The 13654-nt window shown below is 73.4% G+C and overlaps 11 non-coding genes across 11 annotated transcripts; all 11 read left to right on the forward strand.

Annotated features, from left to right (window-relative positions):
* The first annotated feature begins 797 nt into the window (after nt 1-797).
* LOC147575907 (5S ribosomal RNA) lies at nt 798-916 on the forward strand. Its single transcript, XR_015242082.1, has one exon. It is a non-coding gene; the product is annotated as a 5S ribosomal RNA (ribosomal RNA).
* Nucleotides 917-2003: 1087 nt separating this feature from the next.
* LOC147575908 (5S ribosomal RNA) lies at nt 2004-2122 on the forward strand. The gene has a single exon (XR_015242083.1). It is a non-coding gene; the product is annotated as a 5S ribosomal RNA (ribosomal RNA).
* Nucleotides 2123-3213: 1091 nt separating this feature from the next.
* LOC147575909 (5S ribosomal RNA) lies at nt 3214-3332 on the forward strand. Its single transcript, XR_015242084.1, has one exon. It is a non-coding gene; the product is annotated as a 5S ribosomal RNA (ribosomal RNA).
* Nucleotides 3333-4414: 1082 nt separating this feature from the next.
* On the forward strand, nt 4415-4533 carry LOC147575910 (5S ribosomal RNA). The gene has a single exon (XR_015242117.1). It is a non-coding gene; the product is annotated as a 5S ribosomal RNA (ribosomal RNA).
* Nucleotides 4534-5601: 1068 nt separating this feature from the next.
* On the forward strand, nt 5602-5720 carry LOC147575911 (5S ribosomal RNA). The gene has a single exon (XR_015242085.1). It is a non-coding gene; the product is annotated as a 5S ribosomal RNA (ribosomal RNA).
* Nucleotides 5721-6794: 1074 nt separating this feature from the next.
* LOC147575912 (5S ribosomal RNA) lies at nt 6795-6913 on the forward strand. The gene has a single exon (XR_015242086.1). It is a non-coding gene; the product is annotated as a 5S ribosomal RNA (ribosomal RNA).
* Nucleotides 6914-7972: 1059 nt separating this feature from the next.
* On the forward strand, nt 7973-8091 carry LOC147575913 (5S ribosomal RNA). The gene has a single exon (XR_015242087.1). It is a non-coding gene; the product is annotated as a 5S ribosomal RNA (ribosomal RNA).
* A 1087-nt stretch (nt 8092-9178) lies between these two features.
* Nucleotides 9179-9297, forward strand: LOC147575914 (5S ribosomal RNA). The gene has a single exon (XR_015242088.1). It is a non-coding gene; the product is annotated as a 5S ribosomal RNA (ribosomal RNA).
* A 1091-nt stretch (nt 9298-10388) lies between these two features.
* LOC147575915 (5S ribosomal RNA) lies at nt 10389-10507 on the forward strand. The gene has a single exon (XR_015242089.1). It is a non-coding gene; the product is annotated as a 5S ribosomal RNA (ribosomal RNA).
* A 1082-nt stretch (nt 10508-11589) lies between these two features.
* Nucleotides 11590-11708, forward strand: LOC147575916 (5S ribosomal RNA). The gene has a single exon (XR_015242118.1). It is a non-coding gene; the product is annotated as a 5S ribosomal RNA (ribosomal RNA).
* Nucleotides 11709-12780: 1072 nt separating this feature from the next.
* LOC147575917 (5S ribosomal RNA) lies at nt 12781-12899 on the forward strand. The gene has a single exon (XR_015242090.1). It is a non-coding gene; the product is annotated as a 5S ribosomal RNA (ribosomal RNA).
* Nucleotides 12900-13654: the final 755 nt, after the last annotated feature.

The raw sequence follows: 13654 nt of genomic DNA on the forward strand, positions 1-13654 counted from the left end.
CCGCTCCCCGCTCCCCGCTCCCCGCACCGGGCGAAATCCCACTGCACCGGCTGGAAGCCACGCCCCAGCTTTGCACCTTTCCTGACACTGCACCCGCACGGAGGGGTGGGGGGGTGCGGCGAGGGCGGGACCGGGGGCTGGCGCCTGGGGACTGGAGGGTGGGGGCTGGGTGGGTGGATCCAAAAACACAGGAGCGGGCGGGGCAGCGAGACCCCAAACACAGACTCCGCCACAGGACTGGGCTCCCTGGGTCCCGGACCTCTTCCCTCCCTCCAGCCCCCATCCCCAGGGCCCCCGGCGTTTCGCGAGGCCCAGCTAGGGCTGCGGGCTCGCGCTGGTGATGTTCTGTGGGGGCGCTGGGGCCTCCGGGCTGGCTGCGCTCGCCCTGCGACTGGGGAGGAGGCGCTGAGAACCCGGCGGGAGGGGGGGCGCCCAGAAGGCACGGCCGGCCTGATGCCCCACGCTCGCTTCCACCCTCTTCCCAGTGAGCGGCCCGACGTGGTGCGGTGCGGTGCGGTGCGGGATGGAAGCGGAGGCGGGCGTGGGGCCAAGCCGGGAGCAGTCTGCCAGAGTCCCGGGATCGGTGAAGGCCGGGGCTTGCGCCACAGCGCCTTGCCAGGGTCCTCTTGCGCCGCCTCCGCCACCCGCCCGGGGCCCGCGGCGGAGGGCGGCGGCAGCGAGGCAGGCAGCCAGGCAGGCAGGCAGGCAGGCAGGCGCGTGCATGGGTGAAGCGCGGCACCCGCTGGGCTTGGGATGCGTGGAGCAGGCTCTTGAGGCGCCCAGCGGCAGCCGCCGGCGTCTACGGCCATACCACCCTGAACGCGCCCGATCTCGTCTGATCTCGGAAGCTAAGCAGGGTCGGGCCTGGTTAGTACTTGGATGGGAGACCGCCTGGGAATACCGGGTGCTGTAGGCTTTTGCCTTTTGCCTGTTGCCTGTTGCCTCTGGCCTCCTTGACCTCTCCTTTGGCGCCCGCCGCCCCTCCCCCTCCCTCCGTGTGTCCCTCTCTCCCCGGGGAGGGGAGCGCGGCTCCGGGGGCCAAACACACCCCGGCGGCCACTGCTCCCTCAGCCCCTCCCGGGCCGGCAAAGCGGCCTGGCCTGGCCTAGCCTGGCCCCGCCCCGCCCCGCCCCGCCCCCCCCCCGAGCCCGCACACCCCACGGCACTTCACAAAGGGTCCGCTCCCCGCTCCCTGCTCCCCGCACCGGGCGAAATCCCACTGCACCGGCTGGAAGCCACGCCCCAGCTTTGCACCTTTCCTGACACTGCACCCGCACGGAGGGGTGGGGGGGTGCGGCGAGGGCGGGACCGGGGGCTGGCGCCTGGGGACTGGAGGGTGGGGGCTGGGTGGGTGGATCCAAAAACACAGGAGCGGGCGGGGCAGCGAGACCCCAAACACAGACTCCGCCACAGGACTGGGCTCCCTGGGTCCCGGACCTCTTCCCTCCCTCCAGCCCCCATCCCCAGGGCCCCCGGCGTTTCGCGAGGCCCAGCTAGGGCTGCGGGCTCGCGCTGGTGATGTTCTGTGGGGGCGCTGGGGCCTCCGGGCTGGCTGCGCTCGCCCTGCGACTGGGGAGGAGGCGCTGAGAACCCGGCGGGAGGGGGGGCGCCCAGAAGGCACGGCCGGCCTGATGCCCCACGCTCGCTTCCACCCTCTTCCCAGTGAGCGGCCCGACGTGGTGCGGTGCGGTGCGGTGCGGTGCGGTGCGGTGCGGTGCGGGATGGAAGCGGAGGCGGGCGTGGGGCCAAGCCGGGAGCAGTCTGCCAGAGTCCCGGGATCGGTGAAGGCCGGGGCTTGCGCCACAGCGCCTTGCCAGGGTCCTCTTGCGCCGCCTCCGCCACCCGCCCGGGGCCCGCGGCGGAGGGCGGCGGCAGCGAGGCAGGCAGCCAGGCAGGCAGGCAGGCAGGCAGGCAGGCAGGCGCGTGCATGGGTGAAGCGCGGCACCCGCTGGGCTTGGGATGCGTGGAGCAGGCTCTTGAGGCGCCCAGCGGCAGCCGCCGGCGTCTACGGCCATACCACCCTGAACGCGCCCGATCTCGTCTGATCTCGGAAGCTAAGCAGGGTCGGGCCTGGTTAGTACTTGGATGGGAGACCGCCTGGGAATACCGGGTGCTGTAGGCTTTTGCCTTTTGCCTGTTGCCTGTTGCCTCTGGCCTCCTTGACCTCTCCTTTGGCGCCCGCCGCCCCTCCCCCTCCCTCCGTGTGTCCCTCTCTCCCCGGGGAGGGGAGCGCGGCTCCGGGGGCCAAACACACCCCGGCGGCCACTGCTCCCTCAGCCCCTCCCGGGCCGGCAAAGCGGCCTGGCCTGGCCTAGCCTGGCCCCGCCCCGCCCCGCCCCGCCCCCCCCCCGAGCCCGCACACCCCACGGCACTTCACAAGGGGTCCGCTCCCCGCTCCCCGCTCCCCGCACCGGGCGAAATCCCACTGCACCGGCTGGAAGCCACGCCCCAGCTTTGCACCTTTCCTGACACTGCACCCGCACGGAGGGGTGGGGGGGTGCGGCGAGGGCGGGACCGGGGGCTGGCGCCTGGGGACTGGAGGGTGGGGGCTGGGTGGGTGGATCCAAAAACACAGGAGCGGGCGGGGCAGCGAGACCCCAAACACAGACTCCGCCACAGGACTGGGCTCCCTGGGTCCCGGACCTCTTCCCTCCCTCCAGCCCCCATCCCCAGGGCCCCCGGCGTTTCGCGAGGCCCAGCTAGGGCTGCGGGCTCGCGCTGGTGATGTTCTGTGGGGGCGCTGGGGCCTCCGGGCTGGCTGCGCTCGCCCTGCGACTGGGGAGGAGGCGCTGAGAACCCGGCGGGAGGGGGGGCGCCCAGAAGGCACGGCCGGCCTGATGCCCCACGCTCGCTTCCACCCTCTTCCCAGTGAGCGGCCCGACGTGGTGCGGTGCGGTGCGGTGCGGTGCGGTGCGGTGCGGTGCGGGATGGAAGCGGAGGCGGGCGTGGGGCCAAGCCGGGAGCAGTCTGCCAGAGTCCCGGGATCGGTGAAGGCCGGGGCTTGCGCCACAGCGCCTTGCCAGGGTCCTCTTGCGCCGCCTCCGCCACCCGCCCGGGGCCCGCGGCGGAGGGCGGCGGCAGCGAGGCAGGCAGCCAGGCAGGCAGGCAGGCAGGCAGGCAGGCAGGCAGGCGCGTGCATGGGTGAAGCGCGGCACCCGCTGGGCTTGGGATGCGTGGAGCAGGCTCTTGAGGCGCCCAGCGGCAGCCGCCGGCGTCTACGGCCATACCACCCTGAACGCGCCCGATCTCGTCTGATCTCGGAAGCTAAGCAGGGTCGGGCCTGGTTAGTACTTGGATGGGAGACCGCCTGGGAATACCGGGTGCTGTAGGCTTTTGCCTTTTGCCTGTTGCCTGTTGCCTCTGGCCTCCTTGACCTCTCCTTTGGCGCCCGCCGCCCCTCCCCCTCCCTCCGTGTGTCCCTCTCTCCCCGGGGAGGGGAGCGCGGCTCCGGGGGCCAAACACACCCCGGCGGCCACTGCTCCCTCAGCCCCTCCCGGGCCGGCAAAGCGGCCTGGCCTGGCCTAGCCTGGCCCCGCCCCGCCCCGCCCCGCCCCCCCCCGAGCCCGCACACCCCACGGCACTTCACAAGGGGTCCGCTCCCCGCTCCCCGCTCCCCGCACCGGGCGAAATCCCACTGCACCGGCTGGAAGCCACGCCCCAGCTTTGCACCTTTCCTGACACTGCACCCGCACGGAGGGGTGGGGGGGTGCGGCGAGGGCGGGACCGGGGGCTGGCGCCTGGGGACTGGAGGGTGGGGGCTGGGTGGGTGGATCCAAAAACACAGGAGCGGGCGGGGCAGCGAGACCCCAAACACAGACTCCGCCACAGGACTGGGCTCCCTGGGTCCCGGACCTCTTCCCTCCCTCCAGCCCCCATCCCCAGGGCCCCCGGCGTTTCGCGAGGCCCAGCTAGGGCTGCGGGCTCGCGCTGGTGATGTTCTGTGGGGGCGCTGGGGCCTCCGGGCTGGCTGCGCTCGCCCTGCGACTGGGGAGGAGGCGCTGAGAACCCGGCGGGAGGGGGGGCGCCCAGAAGGCACGGCCGGCCTGATGCCCCACGCTCGCTTCCACCCTCTTCCCAGTGAGCGGCCCGACGTGGTGCGGTGCGGTGCGGTGCGGTGCGGTGCGGTGCGGTGCGGGATGGAAGCGGAGGCGGGCGTGGGGCCAAGCCGGGAGCAGTCTGCCAGAGTCCCGGGATCGGTGAAGGCCGGGGCTTGCGCCACAGCGCCTTGCCAGGGTCCTCTTGCGCCGCCTCCGCCACCCGCCCGGGGCCCGCGGCGGAGGGCGGCGGCAGCGAGGCAGGCAGCCAGGCAGGCAGGCAGGCAGGCAGGCAGGCGCGTGCATGGGTGAAGCGCGGCACCCGCTGGGCTTGGGATGCGTGGAGCAGGCTCTTGAGGCGCCCAGCGGCAGCCGCCGGCGTCTACGGCCATACCACCCTGAACGCGCCCGATCTCGTCTGATCTCGGAAGCTAAGCAGGGTCGGGCCTGGTTAGTACTTGGATGGGAGACCGCCCGGGAATACCGGGTGCTGTAGGCTTTTGCCTTTTGCCTGTTGCCTGTTGCCTCTGGCCTCCTTGACCTCTCCTTTGGCGCCCGCCGCCCCTCCCCCTCCCTCCGTGTGTCCCTCTCTCCCCGGGGAGGGGAGCGCGGCTCCGGGAGCCAAACACACCCCGGCGGCCACTGCTCCCTCAGCCCCTCCCGGGCCGGCAAAGCGGCCTGGCCTGGCCTAGCCTGGCCCCGCCCCGCCCCGCCCCGCCCCCCCCCCGAGCCCGCACACCCCACGGCACTTCACAAGGGGTCCGCTCCCCGCTCCCCGCTCCCCGCACCGGGCGAAATCCCACTGCACCGGCTGGAAGCCACGCCCCAGCTTTGCACCTTTCCTGACACTGCACCCGCACGGAGGGGTGGGGGGGTGCGGCGAGGGCGGGACCGGGGGCTGGCGCCTGGGGACTGGAGGGTGGGGGCTGGGTGGGTGGATCCAAAAACACAGGAGCGGGCGGGGCAGCGAGACCCCAAACACAGACTCCGCCACAGGACTGGGCTCCCTGGGTCCCGGACCTCTTCCCTCCCTCCAGCCCCCATCCCCAGGGCCCCCGGCGTTTCGCGAGGCCCAGCTAGGGCTGCGGGCTCGCGCTGGTGATGTTCTGTGGGGGCGCTGGGGCCTCCGGGCTGGCTGCGCTCGCCCTGCGACTGGGGAGGAGGCGCTGAGAACCCGGCGGGAGGGGGGGCGCCCAGAAGGCACGGCCGGCCTGATGCCCCACGCTCGCTTCCACCCTCTTCCCAGTGAGCGGCCCGACGTGGTGCGGTGCGGTGCGGTGCGGTGCGGGATGGAAGCGGAGGCGGGCGTGGGGCCAAGCCGGGAGCAGTCTGCCAGAGTCCCGGGATCGGTGAAGGCCGGGGCTTGCGCCACAGCGCCTTGCCAGGGTCCTCTTGCGCCGCCTCCGCCACCCGCCCGGGGCCCGCGGCGGAGGGCGGCGGCAGCGAGGCAGGCAGCCAGGCAGGCAGGCAGGCAGGCAGGCAGGCGCGTGCATGGGTGAAGCGCGGCACCCGCTGGGCTTGGGATGCGTGGAGCAGGCTCTTGAGGCGCCCAGCGGCAGCCGCCGGCGTCTACGGCCATACCACCCTGAACGCGCCCGATCTCGTCTGATCTCGGAAGCTAAGCAGGGTCGGGCCTGGTTAGTACTTGGATGGGAGACCGCCTGGGAATACCGGGTGCTGTAGGCTTTTGCCTTTTGCCTGTTGCCTGTTGCCTCTGGCCTCCTTGACCTCTCCTTTGGCGCCCGCCGCCCCTCCCCCTCCCTCCGTGTGTCCCTCTCTCCCCGGGGAGGGGAGCGCGGCTCCGGGGGCCAAACACACCCCGGCGGCCACTGCTCCCTCAGCCCCTCCCGGGCCGGCAAAGCGGCCTGGCCTGGCCTAGCCTGGCCCCGCCCCGCCCCGCCCCGCCCCCCCCCCCGAGCCCGCACACCCCACGGCACTTCACAAAGGGTCCGCTCCCCGCTCCCTGCTCCCCGCACCGGGCGAAATCCCACTGCACCGGCTGGAAGCCACGCCCCAGCTTTGCACCTTTCCTGACACTGCACCCGCACGGAGGGGTGGGGGGGTGCGGCGAGGGCGGGACCGGGGGCTGGCGCCTGGGGACTGGAGGGTGGGGGCTGGGTGGGTGGATCCAAAAACACAGGAGCGGGCGGGGCAGCGAGACCCCAAACACAGACTCCGCCACAGGACTGGGCTCCCTGGGTCCCGGACCTCTTCCCTCCCTCCAGCCCCCATCCCCAGGGCCCCCGGCGTTTCGCGAGGCCCAGCTAGGGCTGCGGGCTCGCGCTGGTGATGTTCTGTGGGGGCGCTGGGGCCTCCGGGCTGGCTGCGCTCGCCCTGCGACTGGGGAGGAGGCGCTGAGAACCCGGCGGGAGGGGGGGCGCCCAGAAGGCACGGCCGGCCTGATGCCCCACGCTCGCTTCCACCCTCTTCCCAGTGAGCGGCCCGACGTGGTGCGGTGCGGTGCGGTGCGGTGCGGTGCGGGATGGAAGCGGAGGCGGGCGTGGGGCCAAGCCGGGAGCAGTCTGCCAGAGTCCCGGGATCGGTGAAGGCCGGGGCTTGCGCCACAGCGCCTTGCCAGGGTCCTCTTGCGCCGCCTCCGCCACCCGCCCGGGGCCCGCGGCGGAGGGCGGCGGCAGCGAGGCAGGCAGCCAGGCAGGCAGGCAGGCAGGCAGGCAGGCGCGTGCATGGGTGAAGCGCGGCACCCGCTGGGCTTGGGATGCGTGGAGCAGGCTCTTGAGGCGCCCAGCGGCAGCCGCCGGCGTCTACGGCCATACCACCCTGAACGCGCCCGATCTCGTCTGATCTCGGAAGCTAAGCAGGGTCGGGCCTGGTTAGTACTTGGATGGGAGACCGCCTGGGAATACCGGGTGCTGTAGGCTTTTGCCTTTTGCCTGTTGCCTGTTGCCTCTGGCCTCCTTGACCTCTCCTTTGGCGCCCGCCGCCCCTCCCCCTCCCTCCGTGTGTCCCTCTCTCCCCGGGGAGGGGAGCGCGGCTCCGGGGGCCAAACACACCCCGGCGGCCACTGCTCCCTCAGCCCCTCCCGGGCCGGCAAAGCGGCCTGGCCTGGCCTAGCCTGGCCCCGCCCCGCCCCGCCCCGCCCCCCCCCCGAGCCCGCACACCCCACGGCACTTCACAAGGGGTCCGCTCCCCGCTCCCCGCTCCCCGCACCGGGCGAAATCCCACTGCACCGGCTGGAAGCCACGCCCCAGCTTTGCACCTTTCCTGACACTGCACCCGCACGGAGGGGTGGGGGGGTGCGGCGAGGGCGGGACCGGGGGCTGGCGCCTGGGGACTGGAGGGTGGGGGCTGGGTGGGTGGATCCAAAAACACAGGAGCGGGCGGGGCAGCGAGACCCCAAACACAGACTCCGCCACAGGACTGGGCTCCCTGGGTCCCGGACCTCTTCCCTCCCTCCAGCCCCCATCCCCAGGGCCCCCGGCGTTTCGCGAGGCCCAGCTAGGGCTGCGGGCTCGCGCTGGTGATGTTCTGTGGGGGCGCTGGGGCCTCCGGGCTGGCTGCGCTCGCCCTGCGACTGGGGAGGAGGCGCTGAGAACCCGGCGGGAGGGGGGGCGCCCAGAAGGCACGGCCGGCCTGATGCCCCACGCTCGCTTCCACCCTCTTCCCAGTGAGCGGCCCGACGTGGTGCGGTGCGGTGCGGTGCGGGATGGAAGCGGAGGCGGGCGTGGGGCCAAGCCGGGAGCAGTCTGCCAGAGTCCCGGGATCGGTGAAGGCCGGGGCTTGCGCCACAGCGCCTTGCCAGGGTCCTCTTGCGCCGCCTCCGCCACCCGCCCGGGGCCCGCGGCGGAGGGCGGCGGCAGCGAGGCAGGCAGCCAGGCAGGCAGGCAGGCAGGCAGGCGCGTGCATGGGTGAAGCGCGGCACCCGCTGGGCTTGGGATGCGTGGAGCAGGCTCTTGAGGCGCCCAGCGGCAGCCGCCGGCGTCTACGGCCATACCACCCTGAACGCGCCCGATCTCGTCTGATCTCGGAAGCTAAGCAGGGTCGGGCCTGGTTAGTACTTGGATGGGAGACCGCCTGGGAATACCGGGTGCTGTAGGCTTTTGCCTTTTGCCTGTTGCCTGTTGCCTCTGGCCTCCTTGACCTCTCCTTTGGCGCCCGCCGCCCCTCCCCCTCCCTCCGTGTGTCCCTCTCTCCCCGGGGAGGGGAGCGCGGCTCCGGGGGCCAAACACACCCCGGCGGCCACTGCTCCCTCAGCCCCTCCCGGGCCGGCAAAGCGGCCTGGCCTGGCCTAGCCTGGCCCCGCCCCGCCCCGCCCCGCCCCCCCCCCGAGCCCGCACACCCCACGGCACTTCACAAAGGGTCCGCTCCCCGCTCCCTGCTCCCCGCACCGGGCGAAATCCCACTGCACCGGCTGGAAGCCACGCCCCAGCTTTGCACCTTTCCTGACACTGCACCCGCACGGAGGGGTGGGGGGGTGCGGCGAGGGCGGGACCGGGGGCTGGCGCCTGGGGACTGGAGGGTGGGGGCTGGGTGGGTGGATCCAAAAACACAGGAGCGGGCGGGGCAGCGAGACCCCAAACACAGACTCCGCCACAGGACTGGGCTCCCTGGGTCCCGGACCTCTTCCCTCCCTCCAGCCCCCATCCCCAGGGCCCCCGGCGTTTCGCGAGGCCCAGCTAGGGCTGCGGGCTCGCGCTGGTGATGTTCTGTGGGGGCGCTGGGGCCTCCGGGCTGGCTGCGCTCGCCCTGCGACTGGGGAGGAGGCGCTGAGAACCCGGCGGGAGGGGGGGCGCCCAGAAGGCACGGCCGGCCTGATGCCCCACGCTCGCTTCCACCCTCTTCCCAGTGAGCGGCCCGACGTGGTGCGGTGCGGTGCGGTGCGGTGCGGTGCGGTGCGGTGCGGGATGGAAGCGGAGGCGGGCGTGGGGCCAAGCCGGGAGCAGTCTGCCAGAGTCCCGGGATCGGTGAAGGCCGGGGCTTGCGCCACAGCGCCTTGCCAGGGTCCTCTTGCGCCGCCTCCGCCACCCGCCCGGGGCCCGCGGCGGAGGGCGGCGGCAGCGAGGCAGGCAGCCAGGCAGGCAGGCAGGCAGGCAGGCAGGCAGGCGCGTGCATGGGTGAAGCGCGGCACCCGCTGGGCTTGGGATGCGTGGAGCAGGCTCTTGAGGCGCCCAGCGGCAGCCGCCGGCGTCTACGGCCATACCACCCTGAACGCGCCCGATCTCGTCTGATCTCGGAAGCTAAGCAGGGTCGGGCCTGGTTAGTACTTGGATGGGAGACCGCCTGGGAATACCGGGTGCTGTAGGCTTTTGCCTTTTGCCTGTTGCCTGTTGCCTCTGGCCTCCTTGACCTCTCCTTTGGCGCCCGCCGCCCCTCCCCCTCCCTCCGTGTGTCCCTCTCTCCCCGGGGAGGGGAGCGCGGCTCCGGGGGCCAAACACACCCCGGCGGCCACTGCTCCCTCAGCCCCTCCCGGGCCGGCAAAGCGGCCTGGCCTGGCCTAGCCTGGCCCCGCCCCGCCCCGCCCCGCCCCCCCCCCGAGCCCGCACACCCCACGGCACTTCACAAGGGGTCCGCTCCCCGCTCCCCGCTCCCCGCACCGGGCGAAATCCCACTGCACCGGCTGGAAGCCACGCCCCAGCTTTGCACCTTTCCTGACACTGCACCCGCACGGAGGGGTGGGGGGGTGCGGCGAGGGCGGGACCGGGGGCTGGCGCCTGGGGACTGGAGGGTGGGGGCTGGGTGGGTGGATCCAAAAACACAGGAGCGGGCGGGGCAGCGAGACCCCAAACACAGACTCCGCCACAGGACTGGGCTCCCTGGGTCCCGGACCTCTTCCCTCCCTCCAGCCCCCATCCCCAGGGCCCCCGGCGTTTCGCGAGGCCCAGCTAGGGCTGCGGGCTCGCGCTGGTGATGTTCTGTGGGGGCGCTGGGGCCTCCGGGCTGGCTGCGCTCGCCCTGCGACTGGGGAGGAGGCGCTGAGAACCCGGCGGGAGGGGGGGCGCCCAGAAGGCACGGCCGGCCTGATGCCCCACGCTCGCTTCCACCCTCTTCCCAGTGAGCGGCCCGACGTGGTGCGGTGCGGTGCGGTGCGGTGCGGTGCGGTGCGGTGCGGGATGGAAGCGGAGGCGGGCGTGGGGCCAAGCCGGGAGCAGTCTGCCAGAGTCCCGGGATCGGTGAAGGCCGGGGCTTGCGCCACAGCGCCTTGCCAGGGTCCTCTTGCGCCGCCTCCGCCACCCGCCCGGGGCCCGCGGCGGAGGGCGGCGGCAGCGAGGCAGGCAGCCAGGCAGGCAGGCAGGCAGGCAGGCAGGCAGGCAGGCGCGTGCATGGGTGAAGCGCGGCACCCGCTGGGCTTGGGATGCGTGGAGCAGGCTCTTGAGGCGCCCAGCGGCAGCCGCCGGCGTCTACGGCCATACCACCCTGAACGCGCCCGATCTCGTCTGATCTCGGAAGCTAAGCAGGGTCGGGCCTGGTTAGTACTTGGATGGGAGACCGCCTGGGAATACCGGGTGCTGTAGGCTTTTGCCTTTTGCCTGTTGCCTGTTGCCTCTGGCCTCCTTGACCTCTCCTTTGGCGCCCGCCGCCCCTCCCCCTCCCTCCGTGTGTCCCTCTCTCCCCGGGGAGGGGAGCGCGGCTCCGGGGGCCAAACACACCCCGGCGGCCACTGCTCCCTCAGCCCCTCCCGGGCCGGCAAAGCGGCCTGGCCTGGCCTAGCCTGGCCCCGCCCCGCCCCGCCCCGCCCCCCCCCGAGCCCGCACACCCCACGGCACTTCACAAGGGGTCCGCTCCCCGCTCCCCGCTCCCCGCACCGGGCGAAATCCCACTGCACCGGCTGGAAGCCACGCCCCAGCTTTGCACCTTTCCTGACACTGCACCCGCACGGAGGGGTGGGGGGGTGCGGCGAGGGCGGGACCGGGGGCTGGCGCCTGGGGACTGGAGGGTGGGGGCTGGGTGGGTGGATCCAAAAACACAGGAGCGGGCGGGGCAGCGAGACCCCAAACACAGACTCCGCCACAGGACTGGGCTCCCTGGGTCCCGGACCTCTTCCCTCCCTCCAGCCCCCATCCCCAGGGCCCCCGGCGTTTCGCGAGGCCCAGCTAGGGCTGCGGGCTCGCGCTGGTGATGTTCTGTGGGGGCGCTGGGGCCTCCGGGCTGGCTGCGCTCGCCCTGCGACTGGGGAGGAGGCGCTGAGAACCCGGCGGGAGGGGGGGCGCCCAGAAGGCACGGCCGGCCTGATGCCCCACGCTCGCTTCCACCCTCTTCCCAGTGAGCGGCCCGACGTGGTGCGGTGCGGTGCGGTGCGGTGCGGTGCGGTGCGGTGCGGGATGGAAGCGGAGGCGGGCGTGGGGCCAAGCCGGGAGCAGTCTGCCAGAGTCCCGGGATCGGTGAAGGCCGGGGCTTGCGCCACAGCGCCTTGCCAGGGTCCTCTTGCGCCGCCTCCGCCACCCGCCCGGGGCCCGCGGCGGAGGGCGGCGGCAGCGAGGCAGGCAGCCAGGCAGGCAGGCAGGCAGGCAGGCAGGCGCGTGCATGGGTGAAGCGCGGCACCCGCTGGGCTTGGGATGCGTGGAGCAGGCTCTTGAGGCGCCCAGCGGCAGCCGCCGGCGTCTACGGCCATACCACCCTGAACGCGCCCGATCTCGTCTGATCTCGGAAGCTAAGCAGGGTCGGGCCTGGTTAGTACTTGGATGGGAGACCGCCCGGGAATACCGGGTGCTGTAGGCTTTTGCCTTTTGCCTGTTGCCTGTTGCCTCTGGCCTCCTTGACCTCTCCTTTGGCGCCCGCCGCCCCTCCCCCTCCCTCCGTGTGTCCCTCTCTCCCCGGGGAGGGGAGCGCGGCTCCGGGAGCCAAACACACCCCGGCGGCCACTGCTCCCTCAGCCCCTCCCGGGCCGGCAAAGCGGCCTGGCCTGGCCTAGCCTGGCCCCGCCCCGCCCCGCCCCGCCCCCCCCCCGAGCCCGCACACCCCACGGCACTTCACAAGGGGTCCGCTCCCCGCTCCCCGCTCCCCGCACCGGGCGAAATCCCACTGCACCGGCTGGAAGCCACGCCCCAGCTTTGCACCTTTCCTGACACTGCACCCGCACGGAGGGGTGGGGGGGTGCGGCGAGGGCGGGACCGGGGGCTGGCGCCTGGGGACTGGAGGGTGGGGGCTGGGTGGGTGGATCCAAAAACACAGGAGCGGGCGGGGCAGCGAGACCCCAAACACAGACTCCGCCACAGGACTGGGCTCCCTGGGTCCCGGACCTCTTCCCTCCCTCCAGCCCCCATCCCCAGGGCCCCCGGCGTTTCGCGAGGCCCAGCTAGGGCTGCGGGCTCGCGCTGGTGATGTTCTGTGGGGGCGCTGGGGCCTCCGGGCTGGCTGCGCTCGCCCTGCGACTGGGGAGGAGGCGCTGAGAACCCGGCGGGAGGGGGGGCGCCCAGAAGGCACGGCCGGCCTGATGCCCCACGCTCGCTTCCACCCTCTTCCCAGTGAGCGGCCCGACGTGGTGCGGTGCGGTGCGGTGCGGTGCGGGATGGAAGCGGAGGCGGGCGTGGGGCCAAGCCGGGAGCAGTCTGCCAGAGTCCCGGGATCGGTGAAGGCCGGGGCTTGCGCCACAGCGCCTTGCCAGGGTCCTCTTGCGCCGCCTCCGCCACCCGCCCGGGGCCCGCGGCGGAGGGCGGCGGCAGCGAGGCAGGCAGCCAGGCAGGCAGGCAGGCAGGCAGGCAGGCAGGCGCGTGCATGGGTGAAGCGCGGCACCCGCTGGGCTTGGGATGCGTGGAGCAGGCTCTTGAGGCGCCCAGCGGCAGCCGCCGGCGTCTACGGCCATACCACCCTGAACGCGCCCGATCTCGTCTGATCTCGGAAGCTAAGCAGGGTCGGGCCTGGTTAGTACTTGGATGGGAGACCGCCTGGGAATACCGGGTGCTGTAGGCTTTTGCCTTTTGCCTGTTGCCTGTTGCCTCTGGCCTCCTTGACCTCTCCTTTGGCGCCCGCCGCCCCTCCCCCTCCCTCCGTGTGTCCCTCTCTCCCCGGGGAGGGGAGCGCGGCTCCGGGGGCCAAACACACCCCGGCGGCCACTGCTCCCTCAGCCCCTCCCGGGCCGGCAAAGCGGCCTGGCCTGGCCTAGCCTGGCCCCGCCCCGCCCCGCCCCGCCCCCCCCCCGAGCCCGCACACCCCACGGCACTTCACAAGGGGTCCGCTCCCCGCTCCCCGCTCCCCGCACCGGGCGAAATCCCACTGCACCGGCTGGAAGCCACGCCCCAGCTTTGCACCTTTCCTGACACTGCACCCGCACGGAGGGGTGGGGGGGTGCGGCGAGGGCGGGACCGGGGGCTGGCGCCTGGGGACTGGAGGGTGGGGGCTGGGTGGGTGGATCCAAAAACACAGGAGCGGGCGGGGCAGCGAGACCCCAAACACAGACTCCGCCACAGGACTGGGCTCCCTGGGTCCCGGACCTCTTCCCTCCCTCCAGCCCCCATCCCCAGGGCCCCCGGCGTTTCGCGAGGCCCAGCTAGGGCTGCGGGCTCGCGCTGGTGATGTTCTGTGGGGGCGCTGGGGCCTCCGGGCTGGCTGCGCTCGCCCTGCGACTGGGGAGGAGGCGCTGAGAACCCGGCGGGAGGGGGGGCGCCCAGAAGGCACGGCCGGCCTGATGCCCCACGCTCGCTTCCACCCTCTTCCCAGTGAGCGGC

Source organism: Puma concolor, chromosome D2 (assembly GCF_028749965.1).
Source record: "Puma concolor isolate L17-30 chromosome D2, mPumCon1.1.hap2, whole genome shotgun sequence".
NCBI classification, from domain to species: domain Eukaryota; kingdom Metazoa; phylum Chordata; class Mammalia; order Carnivora; family Felidae; genus Puma; species Puma concolor.